The sequence below is a fragment of the Lathyrus oleraceus genome, chromosome 7, assembly GCF_024323335.1.
Source record: "Lathyrus oleraceus cultivar Zhongwan6 chromosome 7, CAAS_Psat_ZW6_1.0, whole genome shotgun sequence".
Taxonomy (NCBI): Eukaryota; Viridiplantae; Streptophyta; class Magnoliopsida; order Fabales; family Fabaceae; genus Lathyrus; species Lathyrus oleraceus.
The window spans coordinates 524559855-524575625 of record NC_066585.1 but is presented as its reverse complement, the minus strand read 5'-3'; positions in this window follow the sequence as shown (position 1 = coordinate 524575625).

Sequence of the window (15771 nt, the reverse complement as noted above, 5' to 3'; positions counted from 1 at the left end):
TTTTATGATCCCTTGTACCGTTGCTTCACGTTTCCGGATTTTCAGCTCTTGCCTACACTTGAGGAGTATGCCTATCTTATGGGTATACCTATTCTAGACCAGTTGTCGTTCAGTGGCTTGGAGAGTATTCCTACTTCTCAAAAGATAGCAGACATGTTGCACATAGATGAATCTCTGGTCGGTGCTCATATGACTACCAAAGGTGGAATTCAAGGTCTCCCCTCTGAGTTCCTCATTGCTCAAGCTACTGTATATGGGAAGGCTATGAGTGAGGGCGCCTTTGAAGCCATATTTGTACTTCTCATATATGGGTTAGTGTTATTCCCCAACATCGACAAGTTTGTGGATGTGAACGCTATTAGGATCTTCTCTACTCTTAATCCCGTTCCGACTCTGTTGGGTGACACTTATTTCTCTTTGCATATGAGGAACACAAAGGGTGGTGGCGCCATTGTGTGCTGCTTGCCTCTGTTGTATAAGTGGTTTATTTCTCACTTACCGCAGACGGTCGCCTTCAAGGAGAATAAGGGATGTCTACGGTGGTCCACGAGACTTATGTCTCTCACTAATGATGATATCTCTTGGTACAACCGTGTGTATGATGGTGTGCAAATTATCGACTCTTGTGGTGAATTCTCCAATGTACCTCTTCTTGGTACATGTGGTGGTGTAAGACCCCAATTTTTGTCCCTAAGATCCCTCATGGCATCATAACATATCATATCATTGCCTCAAGGATCATTGTGCACCTTGCTTCCCTCCTAGTGGGTGGGTTATCTTGTGAGTGTGGTTCTTGATCACCAAGCATGTATTGCATTTGTATATCATTTCTTTTCATTTGTTTACTAACCAAAAGTACAAAAATATTGTCATCTAACCCTGTTACTTGCAGATGAAGCAAACTAGGTCAAAGCAGTCAAATCAGTCATTGAGCAATAGATGGTGGCCATTCTTACAGAATTTGGGCACTATGATCATTCATTAAGAGTACATATGAGTTGTGATATCATTTGGAATCAAGATCTCAAAAGAAAGAGGCTTGAAAGTCATCAGAACATGGCTTAGTCAACCAAAACCCTAGCAAAGTCAACTGTGGTCAACTGTACATTTAATCAGGGATTTGAAGGTGTGAGATGGTTGGAAAGGTCTCATTCATGTCCATACAAGTCTCAATTAGCATTTCAAACATCCACAGTGAAGGATTTGAGGTCAGACAAAAAGTTTCCCAAAATAGTAAGGACCTGTAATTTTCAACTGCCAAAAATGGAAAGTCCTTCTCCTCAAGATTACATGTCCAAGCATGTTTCAAATCAAAATTTGTCCAACATGAAAGTTGAAGATCTTGCTCTTGCCTTTCCAAAAAGTCCAAGAACACTCATTTCTCATGTGTGGTTGGTAAGTTATGATCAAATCATTTTCAAGAATTTTGGGATTTCAAGGAGGCATAACTTTCAAACTATTTGGCCAATTTGGGTGATTCTTTTTTGAGCAAATCCCATTTGACATGTACTATCATGATCCATCATTACATTTCATCAAAAAGCATCACATAAAAAGGTCATTTTCAAGTGAACCAATTAAATTTTGGTGGGAAAAATAATGAATTTGAAAAATACACTTGATTTTCATGCCAAATCAATTCAAATGGCTTTCAAACAGAAAATTGGGTTTGCTTAAACATGAATTGCACTGTTCCATTGGTTCAAATTGAAAAAGGGGTATTTTGGCCAAATGACATAACATGAGCATCTTACTAATCCATTTCCAATTTGCTTAATCATGTTTAACAGTTGGATTAGCAGGTACTATAAGAGCTTAATCATAACAGAAATTCCAGATCCACAATTCATTTTCTCAGATCCAAAGCAAAAATTCTCCAAATTTTCTCAATTTTTCTCACACTTTTTTTCACTTGTTCATCAAGAATTCATCATTCTTTTTGCTTTCTCTCGTGTTGATCTTCACTTGCAGGTGTTATTGAACAACTGTTGAAGGAGAATTGTGGAAGAAACCGGCTGAATCGCAACTGTTGAAACCTTGCTCATCCATGGCAGTTTGAAAGTTCTTCATCATCGAGCATTGTTGAGCTAAGGAATACATTCCAGTCATCTTCCTAATCATCATAGGCCATCTGTTTTCAACTTCCAAGCCGTGCAATCACCTGAATCGAGATCTGCAACTTCAAGAGGTAAGAATTCGATTCTTACAATTGCTAAAATCATGATGTGGCTTTGATAGATCTCTTATTGCTGAGCTTGCTGCAAGTTGAATCGTGTAATTTCATTGAGAATTGATCTAGTTATCTTGATTTAAAGTTTGGATGTGAAACTTGTTTTTGCTCGATCCGCGAAGCATGATTAGAATTAGGTTAATTGCTTGTTAGATTAGTGATCTACATGATGTGATGATTCGATTGGTATATCGCTTGCTAGTTTTTGTGAGAAAAAGTTCATGATGATGACGAACATCAAGAACGCGCGATGAACATTCAAGTTTCGTTCCAGATTTCACGTTTGATCTGCTATGCCTTGCCTTGCGTTTGAACTGGTGTTTCCCGCGCCATGCTGCCAGTCACGTGGTGACACATCACTTAATGAAACGCAGAGTTTCATTAAGTGAGCACATGAATTACCAAAATGCCACGCTCATTACATAATTCATTTTATTTGTTAAATGTTTATTTCATTTTATCATGCATCTTCAAAAAATCATAAATAATTCATGGAGCATCCAAATTGGTTGGGAATTTTTGCATTCATCTCCATTTTTCATCTAGTTTTTTATAGGTATGATAACACAAGTTGTGCACGGGTGATTTTTATTTTGGTCTAATGTCCTTGTTCATGTATGTTTTTTGCATATGTTTTGCCATTTCATTCATGAAATGCTGATGCTTGCTCCAAAATGCTTGAAATTTTATATGCATGATCTAGACTCATTCCTGGTGATTTTGGTATATGGTTTGCTAATTTTTCATTTCTGGATTGAGAGATATGATGTGATCTTCATGAGTGTAACAATGTATGTCACCCTAGGTTTTGTCCAACTTCTTGAATTTTGTTTCCATGCTTATGCTATGCCAATTGCTCTGAATTTTTGCATGTGATTACTTCTGTATGTCTAGTTTGAGCATGATTTTTTGTAGATTTTTTAGATTCGTTTCCTATTTGATTGGGATTTTCTTTGTTGTTTAGTCATTTTTGAACTTTTGTGGAGTGTTTAACTTACATGACTTGTGAAATTCTCATGCCTTATCATATGAAGCTGAAATTTTGTGGATTTATTCTTAACATGTTTAACTTAATTTTGGCTTTGGTGTGGTTCATTTATCTTATGCCATTTCTGTTTTACACTTGCCTAAAGTTGATAATTGATTTGATGCCTTGTTTGAGCTTGCTTTTGCATACCATGATTTGTTGATTTTAATTGACTGGCTTCCACCTGTCCAAATAGCATGAAATTTGGTATGTTGCTCATTGAATGTGTTCTGTTTAAGCTTGAATTTTCTGGGAATTTATTGAGCTATTTTGGTATTGGTTTGATTATGATCATTCTTTTTGCTCCAATGTGATTCCAAAATGCATAGTTTGACATATTTAGCTTATGAAATGGATTTGGTGCATAATTTTGATGTGGGACCAACTGGAATTTATTCTTAATTGATAAATATTGATTTGGATCAATTTTCACTTGCTGTTTTGAATTTTTCACCTCCTTTTGACCCTAGGCTTGTCCTAGTGGTCTTACTTCTCACATTTGAGTTGTTTTTTCAGGTTAAAGAAGCAATTGCTTTAAGGAGTTTAATTCAAGTTGATTGAGTTTGGTTTAATTGATTGTGATGAACTAACTTGGTTTGTTTTGTAGGATGCTAACTCATTTGGTTTGAGTTTGTGCTTTGCACATTTGATTGATTGTGTTGACTGTTGGTTCATAACTTGTCTGTTTTGACTTTGTGATTGGTATGCTGATTATATTTGATTGATTTCAGGTACCATAGTCGCTTTAGTTCCTTTGAGAACTTGCTATTGCTTTGCTTTGCTTAAGCATTGAGGTAGACTCTCTTGTCTCCATGTAGTCTGGAAGACCTGGCTTGTTACTTAGCCAGGCAACTGTCTGAAGTCCTCCTTAAGAGGCAATGTTTGTGATTGTTTAACTTTGTCCCCAAGCAGGTAAAGACCTCATGTGAGGCAATTGGTAGACAAAAGAGATATGTAGCCTATCTCCTACTATTCTGTGAGTCACTCACCTTGCTCACACCACATGTGTTGATGCATAATGAGTAAAAACCCAAGATCTATCGAGTCCTTAACTTGTGGAGAGAGTTCCATCTTTCTGAACTCCCACACCTTCTGATATTCAATGCTCTCCCTGACCAGGGATAAGAGTGATGAGGCACACCCCTCATATCCTTTCATCTGCTTCACCTTGGCTCTCAATGTCAAGGTTAAGAGCACCATTTACCCTATTCCAGTTGACTTTTTAAGTCTAACCCTTTGATTGAGCTTAATTGTTTGGTTATAGTGGGTGCTAAATGACTTTGTTTGATTGATTGCTTGTTGCATTTGTACATGTTTGCTTGCTTGCCTTTGTGCACTCATCATCATTGATTGCTCATTATTGCATGACCATCATTTCATATCTTTGCGATCCATGTTTGGTTTACCCATTGAGGACAACTGTAAGTCCACTCATTGGCCACTGTTCCTATGATTTGGAAGGGATAGAGTGTAAGACCATTTCACTTGGTCACTCATGTCCATTGCCTAATGCTTGTTTGTTTGTTGTATGTGAGGATGCAAGTGTAAGACCATGTTGTTGGCCTTTGTACTCCTATGATCATCCTTTGGAGGTTGGTGTAAGTCCAGATAAATTGGCATCTGACATCCAAGTTTTGTTTTACCTTAGGAGATTGGTGTAAACCCATTTATTGGTATCCGGTATCCGCTTTTGTTTGTGAGATTGGTATAAGTCCATTGATGGCATCCGGTATCACCTTGCTTTTTATTTGCTTGCTTGCGTTGTTGCCTATTCCTAAGGACACGCTTGAATCATCTTCTATATGATCTCAAGAGGTGAACCTTCCTAAGAAGTTTTACATTCCATCATCCACACCCTCTTTGACCTAAACCTTTTCACACTTTGCTTTCAAAAAACTTTTGACTTGTTGTGCAAACATCTTCATGTCTTTTCAAATTAGAAACCTGGACCCTAAGTCCTTGACATTTCAAACTCCATTTCATAACACTTCTTTGAATCAATCTTAATCATACCTTGACCATATTTTGTGAATATTCATAATCAATTAACTTCACACATTCAATTGTTTTGTGGCTTTGTCCATTCTTAATATGTTTTCATGCATTAGCCTTAGGTTTCAATTACCATAGCGGTTGATGTAAATCTTACCTTATCCTTAGTGAGTTGATTGTAAGACTTCCGTACTGAAAACAGGGTTAACCCCTCTAGTACGTCGAAGCCATCCTCGCATGGTGGATTGTTGATTCAGGTTGAGTTTTCTCCCATTGGTAATGAAAAGCCTTGATGCTTGTGTTTTAAAATGAACTCACTGAATTTTGGAAATCTTTTAGCCGAACTACGGCGTTTTGATCCTTACCTTTGATGGAAGGTACGTAGGCAACGGGTTCATCCGTTCAAACACAAAAATAACTAACTTGTACATTCTTTTCTCATCATCCCATTCATGTTTGCACAATATGTCATAAACAAATAAACATTTTCTTATACAACAAGTGTGAAAAGGGCTCCCTAGGAGTACCTAGGACGTGATGGGTGCCTAACACCTTCCCATTGCGTAATTTACCCCTTACCCAGACTCTCTGATCTTTTTATTGGTTTTCTACGTGTAAAACTTCTTAGGTTTTTGTTCGCTTTTTAACCAGTCCTTAGGATAAATAAAAGTGCGGTGGCGACTCGGTTCATTGTATACTTTGCTTATGGTTTAATCAATAAATCATATAGCGACGAATACACCGCTACAGAAAAGTGGCGACTCTGCTGGGGAAGCGGTAACATTAGATCTTCCCTGGTGGTATTGCCTACTTTTCACCCTTGTTATATGATATTTGTTTATGTGTTATTTGACATATTTTTGTACAATTTGGGATAACTGTATTGATTGTAATGTTTGAATTGCTTGATATACAATTGCTGTTTGCTTTGGTGATCTCTGTGAGATGAGTTCTATACCCGAACTCGAGTGCACTCTAGGATAGGAGAATGGCGTAGTCTTGTTGACTGGTGTGGAGTATTCCTTAGCCAGTTGACTTGCGAGTCCATTCACTTGGTGGAGGCCATGTTGGATTAATAATGTCACACAAGTCATTTGTGGTTAGGCATTATTCGTTCAATCATGTGCCTTAGAAGCCAAGGACCGTAGTTTACCAAACCCATCTTGGCCTATTTTTAGGACGTAGTGCGGAGGTCGTTCAGATGTAAGTTCTGATGCGATTGTTACGCGATACTACACTCATAAGAGTCTCTCTTGAGAATATTCTTGGAATACGAGTATTCGTTTCTCCGATAATATCCGAGAGATGGGACGATGATTATGGGAACCTCTGATAGAACATGTCTGGCAGGTTTAAACCCTAGTACACTCCCTTTGGGTGGTTCTTAACCAGGACTCCATGCTCGTGACTCTCAGCAAACCTGTGATTCGTGGTTGAGTCGTTCAAATATCGTTAATATCAATGGAACTTGGGCGTTGATAAGGTGCCAACCATAATCCGCCAAAATGGATGATTGATATTAAGGATATTAGAGCCGGTTCATGTACCGTTAATATCAATGGAACTTGGGTGTCGATAAGGTGAAAACCTAAAATCCACCAAAATGGATGATTGATATTAGGGATACAATGAGCTTTCCCACGACCTTTGTTTGGTGTGACTTGCTTGATCCTTGAGTGTGATTGTTGCATTCATGCATTCATGCATTCATCTGCATTTCATGTCATCAGAAAAAAAGAAAATTTTCAAGGAACTTAAAGGGTTTATTTGCAAAATTTTCATACATGGAAAGACCAAAAAGGCATATAAAGAAGTACAGCTTTAGACAGCCCGATGTGAAAGAGTTAAGGAATCTGACATCTTATGTATTAGATCCATTGGGTTTCAAAGCTCGCTATGGGAAGCTTCTGCCTCTGTTGACTACTCAGGTTGATGAGGGATTGATGAGTACTCTGGCTCAGTTTTATGATCCTCTGTATCACTGCTTCTCATTCCCGGACTTCCAGTTGCTGCCTACCTTGGAGGAGTATTCTCACCTCATTGGGATCCCGATTCTGGATCAGGTGTCGTTCAGTGGCTTGGAGAGTATTCCGACCGCTCGAGAGATTGCAGATTTGTTGCACATAGATGAAGCTTTGATTAAAGCTAATCTGACTACCAAAGGTGGAATTCAGGGTTTTCCTTCCGAGTTCCTCATCGCTCAAGCTACCATCTATGGGAAGGCCATGAGTGAGGATGCCTTTGAGGCTTTATTTGTGCTGCTCATCTATGGATTGGTCTTATTTCCCAACTTCGACAAATTCGTGGACATGAACGCCATTAGGATCTTCTCGGTTCTTAATCCCGTTCCGACTTTGTTGGGTGATGCCTATGTCTCTTTGCATCTGAGGAATGCAAAGGGTGGAGGAGTTATTGTCTGCTGTCTGCCTCTGCTGTACAAGTGGTTTATTTCGGACTTGCCGCAGACTCTTGCTTTTAAGGAGAACAAGGGATGTCTACGGTGGTCTCATAGACTCATGTCTCTCACTAATGATGATATCTCTTGGTATGATCGCGTGTATGATACCGTCCAGATCATTGATTATTGTGGTGAATTCCCTAATGTGCCTCTTCTTGGTACATGTGGTGGGATAAGCTACAATCCCATCTTAGCACGTCGTCAGCTTGGGTTCCCCCTAAAGGATAAACCTCATAGCATTCTGTTAGAAGGTGTGTTCTTTCAGGAGGGTAAAGATCCCCAAGGCCTGAAAGCCAGATTTGTCCGCGCTTGGCGCAAGATCTGCAAGAAAAGTAGGAATGAATTGGGTCCAAAGAATTGCATTGCTTTGGAGCCCTATACCTCTTGGGTTAGACAGAGAGCTGCCGTCTACCTTATGCCATATGATCATCCGAGACCTACACCGTTGGATGTGGCTGGGCCTTCAACCCTCCCTACCCAACGTGTAGAGGAGTTGAGAGAAGAAGACCTTTCACGTGCTTGGATCCGTGAAAGAGAGGAATTGCTTCAGCAGCTTAAGGAGAAGGACGCTCTGATTGAATTTCTCGAGCATCGGGTAATCGACGATCCCAACGACACTTGGACTTCTTTGCTTCCTCGGTCTTCTAAGTTCTGGAAGAGGAAGTATGATCAGCTTGCGAAGGAGAAAGCAGATATGGAAGCTGCCTATGAGAGAGAGATCAAGAAGCTGTGTGTTTCTCGTCTTCCAGCATCCCGAGCTATTAGGGATCCATAGAATGTTATTTTCCTTTTCTCCTTGTAATTAAATCAAAAATGTTGTACTTCTTCGTCTCGATTATATTGAATGAGATATTTTCCATAATGAAGTTAAATGCTTTAAAAATTTCAAAATTGCAAATAATACCCTAAGGGTTCCTTGAAAATAAAATAAAGCATCTGCACAAGCACTTCATGCATCATTTTGCATAAGCAGGTACCTTGTTTCCGGTCTTCTTGTTCTGACTCTGTGCTCTTCATTTATTTTGAAGACAAGCTGACTCACCGGTACTATACTCGAGCCAATTCTGCAAGAGTAATGAATCAGCTAGAACAAGAGAACCGTGAATTGAAAGAAGAGGTCGCCAGACTTGGCGCTTTGATGGAGCAACTTCTTGCTGCTCAGAATCAACCTGCTCAACCGCCTGCAACTCCTGTTCAGAGGACAGTTGTCTCAGAGATTGTGGTTCCGGCCGTGCCAGCCGCCAGTGCTCATTTTGCGTCTCACGCCATGCCAGCCGGGTTCCCTTGGGGTATGCCTCCGGGTTTCATGCCTGATCTGCCTGCTCCAACTTTTGCTCATATGCTGGCATCTAGCCCGGTCCCTGTTGCTGCTCCTCCTGTCGTGCATACCATGCCGAGGGTAGACGACACCATCTATCATTTCGAGCCGTCTGAGGGCCCGAACGTTAATGAAAAGATGGACGCCATGAATGACCAATTCCTTGAGCTGAGGAAGGAATTGAAGACCCTCAGAGGTAAAGATTTGTTCGGCAAGTCTGCTGTCGAGTTGTGCCTTGTTCCCGGTGTCAAGATACCGATTAAATTCAAAGTACCTGACTTTGAAAAATATAAGGGGAACACCTGTCCTCTCGCTCACCTGGTCATGTACGCCAGGAAGATGTCAACCCAAACTGATAATGATCAGCTGTTGATCCATTATTTTCAGGACAGCCTGTCTGGCGCTGCGCTCAGATGGTACATGAGTTTGGACAGTGCTAATATCCGATTCTTCAACGATCTTGGCGAAGCCTTCGTCAAGCAGTACAAGTACAATGTTGATATGGCGCCTGACCGTGATCAGCTCAGGGCCATGTCCCAGAAGGACAAGGAAACATTCAAGGAGTACGCCCAGAGGTGGCGAGAGCTGGCTGCTCAAATTACTCCACCGCTAGAGGAGAAAGAGATGACTAAGATCTTCTTAAAGACTCTTAGCTCATTCTATTACGAGCGGATGGTGGCAAGTGCTCCCTCTGATTTCACCGAGATGGTGAACATGGGGATGCGACTTGAAGAAGGTGTCCGTGAAGGACGTTTAGCAAAAGATGAGAGCTCTTCTTCTAAACGGTATGGGGCGTTTAAGAAGAAGGATGGGGAAGCACATGCTGTGCAAACCCATGCCAAATCCAAGAGACCCTCTGTTCAGAGGAAGCCTGCACGACATAACAACAATCAGCACCAGGTGGCTCATATAGCACCTGTATTCAGAGACAGTGCTCCATATCAGCAACCTCAACAACATCAGCAATATCAGCAGCAGCAACACAATCAACAACAACCTTCTCAACAGTATCGTCAACAACAACCTCGTCCACAGCAACAGGCCTACCAGCCTCGTGGTAACACCAGTAATCAAGCCAACATGAACTATGATAGGAAGAAGATCAGTTTCGATCCAATTCCTATGTCGTATGCAGAGTTGTATCCCTCTCTAATAGAGCGGAAGCTGATTACTCCAAGAGATCCTCCGGCTGTACCGATCAACCCTCAGTGGTGGTATAAGCCTGACCTGCACTGTGTCTATCATTCTGGCGCTCCGGGCCATGATGTAGAGAACTGTTTTCAGCTGAAGACCAAAGTGCAAGATCTGATGCGATGCGGGATTCTGAGTTTTGAAGACTCAAGCCCAAACATCACCAAGAACCCATTGCCTGCGCATGGGAAATATGTGAATACGGTCCAGGGGTGTCCTGGGAAGTATAAGGTCAAATATGTAAGCCATATTAGACAGTCGCTGGTCGAATTACATCGGTTGCTGTGTCAGTACATCCACATGGAGCATGACCACGATAAGTGCCGTATCTGCTCGGTGAACCGTTTGGGTTGCAATCAGGTACGAAGAGAGCTTCAAGAACTGCTAGATGAGGGAACCATTGAGATCCTTCAGAATCGCAATGTTGATGAGGACGAACCCGAGGTGAATGTTATTTCACCGGTGTTCAAATTGCCCGAGCCTGTTGTTATTCGTTATGATAGCAGCAAGCCGAAGGTCTCTCCTTCGTTGGTCATTAAGCCTGCAGGCCCCGTGCCTTATTCTTCAGATAGAGCTGTGCCATTCAGATACAACCCTGTTGTTGTGCAAGATGGGGTAGAAATGCCTTTGCCTTCAACGTGTGTGACCAATATCGCTGATGTGAGCGGGTTGACCCGTAGTGGTCGCGTGTTTTCCGCACCTCTCAAGGCTCCTGTTGCTTCTGATACTGTTGAGCGTCCGGTTGGGACGGCAGTTAATATTCAGAATCCGGCACTTGATGTTGCCAGACAACCCTCCTCCTCTGTACAAAAGGCTCCTACTTCTTCGGTTGGCCCGAGTGGTATGGTGAATGAAGAATCTGATGAGATGCTGAAGCTCATCAAGAAGAGTGAGTACAATGTTGTAGATCAGCTTCTACAAACGCCTTCCAAAATTTCCGTTCTATCTCTGCTGTTGAATTCAGAACCCCACAGGGAGGCTCTGCAGAAAGTTTTGGATTTGGTGTATGTTGATCACGATGTCACGATCGAGCAGTTCGATAGTATCGTTGCAAACATTACCGCTTGCAACACGTTGAGTTTTTGTGACGCTGATCTCCCTGAGGAGGGAAGAGACCACAACATGGCTTTACACATCTCTATGAACTGTAAGTCTGATGCCATGTCCAACGTGCTGGTGGACACTGGATCATCTTTGAATGTATTGCCAGAGGTGGCAAGAGTTGGCAGCATAGACTGTGCCCCCGCTGGAAGAGAAAGAGATGACTAAGATCTTTTTGAAGACCTTGAGTTCTTTTTATTATGAGCGGATGATCGCTAGCGCTCCTTCTGACTTCACCGAGATGGTGAATATGGGGATGCGTCTAGAAGAAGGGGTTAGAGAAGGACGTCTAACCAGAGAAGAAGGCTCTTCTGCCAAACGGTATGGGGCGTTTGCGAAGAAGAAAGACGGAGAGGCACATGTTGTGACCTCCCATGTGAAACCAAGAAGACCCTCTACGAGGAGGAAGACTGTGCGTCCTGTCAATAACCAGCACCAGGTGGCTCACATAGCACCTGTCTTCAGAGACAATCAACAATACCAGCAACATAGCAACAATCAGCAACCACGTCCGCAATATCAACAACAGCAACACCGACCGCAGTAGCAGGCCTACCAGCCTCGAAACAGTAATCAAACCAGCACGAGTTACGAGAGGAAAAGAGTCACCTTTGATCCTATTCCAATGACGTATGCAGAATTATATCCCTCTTTGATAGAGAGGAAGTTGATTACTCCGAGAGACCCGTCGGCTATACCTGCTAACCCCCAGTGGTGGTATAAGCCTGAATTACACTGTGTCTACCATTCTGGTGCTCCCGGCCACGACGTGGAGAATTGTTACCCTTTAAAGACCAAGGTTCAAGACCTTGTAAGGTGTGGTATTCTGTGTTTTGAGGATGTAGGTCCTAATGTGAAGAAAAACCCATTGCCCGAGCATGGGAAATCTGTCAACATGGTCCAGGACTGCCCTGGCAAATACAAAGTCAAGTATGTCAGTCATATTCGACAATCGATGGTCGAGAGGCATCGTTTGCTATGTGAGTATAGTCACTACGAGCATGACCATGATAGATGCCGAGTCTGTTCTGTCAACCAGAGAGGTTGTCGCCAGGTGCGCAAAGATGTGCAAGAAATGTTGGATGAAGGAGTTTTTGAGATCCTTCAAAACAGGAATGTTGATGAAGATGAGCCCGAAGTCAACGTAATTTCTCCAGTGTTTCGGATTCCCGAACCTATTATCATCAAGTATGATGGTAGCAAGCAGAAGGCGTCTCCTACACTGATCATTAAGCCCGCCGGTCCTGTACCGTACTCGTCCGAAAAAGTAATTCCCTTTCGCTACAACGATGTCGCTGTAGAAGATGGGAAAGAAGTTCCCTTACCATCCTCCTCTGATGTTAACATTGCGGATGTAAGTGGATTGACCCGTAGCGGTCGTGTGTTTTCAGCACCTCCAAGGCCCCAGACTAATGCTGACTCTGTTGAACGCCCGATTGGGAATGCTGTGAGTACTCCGAATCCGACACCTATTGTTAAGCCCTCCTCTACCTTGATAACTCCTGCTTCTGTTGGCCCGAGTGGCAATATGAAAGAAGATTGTGATGAGATGCTGAGGCTCATCAAGAGAAGCGAGTACAATGTTGTAGACCAGCTTCTACAAACGCCATCCAAAATATCGATGTTATCCTTGCTTTTGAATTCAGAACCACACCGAGAGGCTCTGCAGAAGGTTTTGGATGTGGCATATGTAGATCATGATGTCACGATAGAACAATTCGATAGCATTGTTGCAAACATTACCGCTTGTAACAACCTGAGTTTCTGTGACTCTGATCTCCCCGAGGAGGGAAGAGACCACAACTTGGCATTACACATATCTATGAACTGCAAAGACGACGCCATGTCCAATGTGATGGTGGACACTGGGTCATCATTGAACGTATTTCCAAAAACCACTCTTTTGAAACTGTCATATCAAGGGCCTCCCATGAGGCAGAGTGGAATTGTTGTGAAGGCTTTCGATGGGTCGCGTAAAACGGTGATTGGGGAAGTTGACCTCCCAGTCAAAATCGGACCGAGTAATTTCCAGATTACCTTCCAGGTTATGGATATTCACCCATCGTATAGCTGTCTCCTAGGAAGACCATGGATTCACGAGGCAGGTGCCGTGACATCCACCCTACACCAGAAGCTGAAATTTGTGAAGAACAAGAAACTGGTAGTGGTAGGGGGAGAAAAGGCTCTCCTGGTTAGCCACTTGTCTTCTTTCTCATATATAGATGTTGAGGATGAAGTTGGAACTCCTTTCCAAGCTTTATCTATTGCCGAGCCTATTGAGAAGAGAACTCCTTCATTCGCTTCCTATAAAGATGCAAAGTTGGCCATTGAGTGTGGTGCAATTGTTGGTTTAGGAAAAATGATTGAGCTAGAAGACAATAAGTCTCGGGCTTGCATAGGTTTTTCTTCCGGGGTTTTCAACACTAAAGGGATGTTCAAGAGTGGAGGTTTCATCCACACCAGTCAAGATGAAGAAGCTGCTGCCATTCTGGAAGAGGGCGAAGAGGATTCTGGCAACTTCGTCATCCCTAGGGGAATCTGCAATAATTGGGTCGCTGTGGATATTCCAACAGTTATCCATAAGTCGAAGTAATGTTCACCGTGTTTAAAAACCCTCCTCCCATGCCAAAAGGAGGAGCGATGACATTGTTGACACATTAATACAATGATATTTTCATTCAATAAATTCATGTTAAATGTTTGTTTTTCCAATTATTTTCCCTTTTTGCTTTTTGCATGAAATTGGTGATCACATAAAACCTAAAAAAAAAAAATCAATCTTTTCATCTGCGTAATGATTTGCCTTGTTTGAATTCTAAAGCTTTTTATATCCAAAATCATTATGCAGGTTGATCAAACTCATTGAACATAATGATCCAATACCATCTCCCAATTTTGAGTTCCCTGTATTTAAGGCAGAAGAAGATGATGTTGAAGAGATTCCTGACGAAATTACCCGTCTACTTGAGCATGAAGAGAAGATCATTCAGCCGCATCTTGAGAATCTAGAAACAATCAACTTGGGGTCTGAAGATTGTGTGCGAGAAGTGAAGATTGGGGCACTTCTGAAAGGATCTGTTAAGAAGGATTTGATCAATTTGCTACAAGAATATTCCGATATCTTCGCTTGGTCATATGAAGACATGCCTGGTCTAGATACAGATATTGTGCAACATTTCCTGCCTTTGAAACCTGAGTGCGTGCCTGTGAAGCAGAAGCTCAGAAGAACTCATCCTGATATGGCAGTGAAGATCAAAGAGGAAGTTCAGAAGCAAATTGATGCGGGGTTTCTGGTGACTTCTACATATCCTCAATGGGTGGCCAATATTGTACCCGTGCCTAAGAAAGACGGAAAAGTTCGGATGTGTGTGGACTATAGAGACTTGAATAAAGCTAGTCCGAAAGATGATTTTCCTCTACCACGCATTGATATGTTGGTAGATAATACAACTAAATTCAATGTCTTCTTATTTATGGATGGATTTTCCGGATATAATCAGATCAAGATGGCACCCGAGGATATGGAGAAGACAACATTCATCACACCTTGGGGAACATTCTGTTATCGAGTGATGCCCTTCGGTTTGAAGAACGCCGGAGCCACGTATCAACGAGCTATGACCACCTTGTTTCATGATATGATGCACAAGGAGATCGAGGTATATGTTGACGATATGATTGCTAAGTCAAGAACGGAAGTTGAACATGTAGAGCACTTGTTGAAGCTTTTTCAACGTTTGAGAAAGTACAAGCTCCGTCTGAACCCCAACAAGTGTACATTTGGAGCCCGTTCTGGCAAGTTATTGGGCTTTATCGTCAGTGAAAGAGGTATTGAAGTTGATCCTGCCAAGGTCAAAGCAATACAAGAGATGCCTGCGCCCAAAACTGAGAAGCAAGTCCGAGGTTTTCTTGGCCGTTTGAATTATATTTCCAGATTCATATCCCACATGACTGCCACATGTGCACCGATATTCAAGCTCCTCCGGAAAGATCAGTCCCATGATTGGACCGAGGATTGCCAGAAAGCTTTCGACAGTATTAAAGAGTATCTGTTTGAACCTCCGATTCTATCTCCGCCTATAGAAGGAAGACCTTTGATCATGTATCTGACTGTTCTTGAAGACTCAATGGGCTGTGTCCTCGGTCAGCAAGACGAATCAGGGAAGAGAGAGTATGTTATTTACTATTTAAGTAAGAAGTTCACTGATTGCGAGTCTCGATACTCAATGCTTGAGAAGACATGTTGTGCTTTGGCTTGGGTTGCTAAGTGCTTACGCCAGTATATGATAAATCAAACGACTTGGTTGATATCCAGAATGGATCCAATCAAGTATATCTTTGAGAAGCCTGCTTTAACTTGGAGGATTGCCCGTTGGCAGATGTTGTTGTCTGAGCATGATATTGAGTATCGATCTCAGAAAGCTATCAAATGTAGTATCTTGGCTGATCATTTG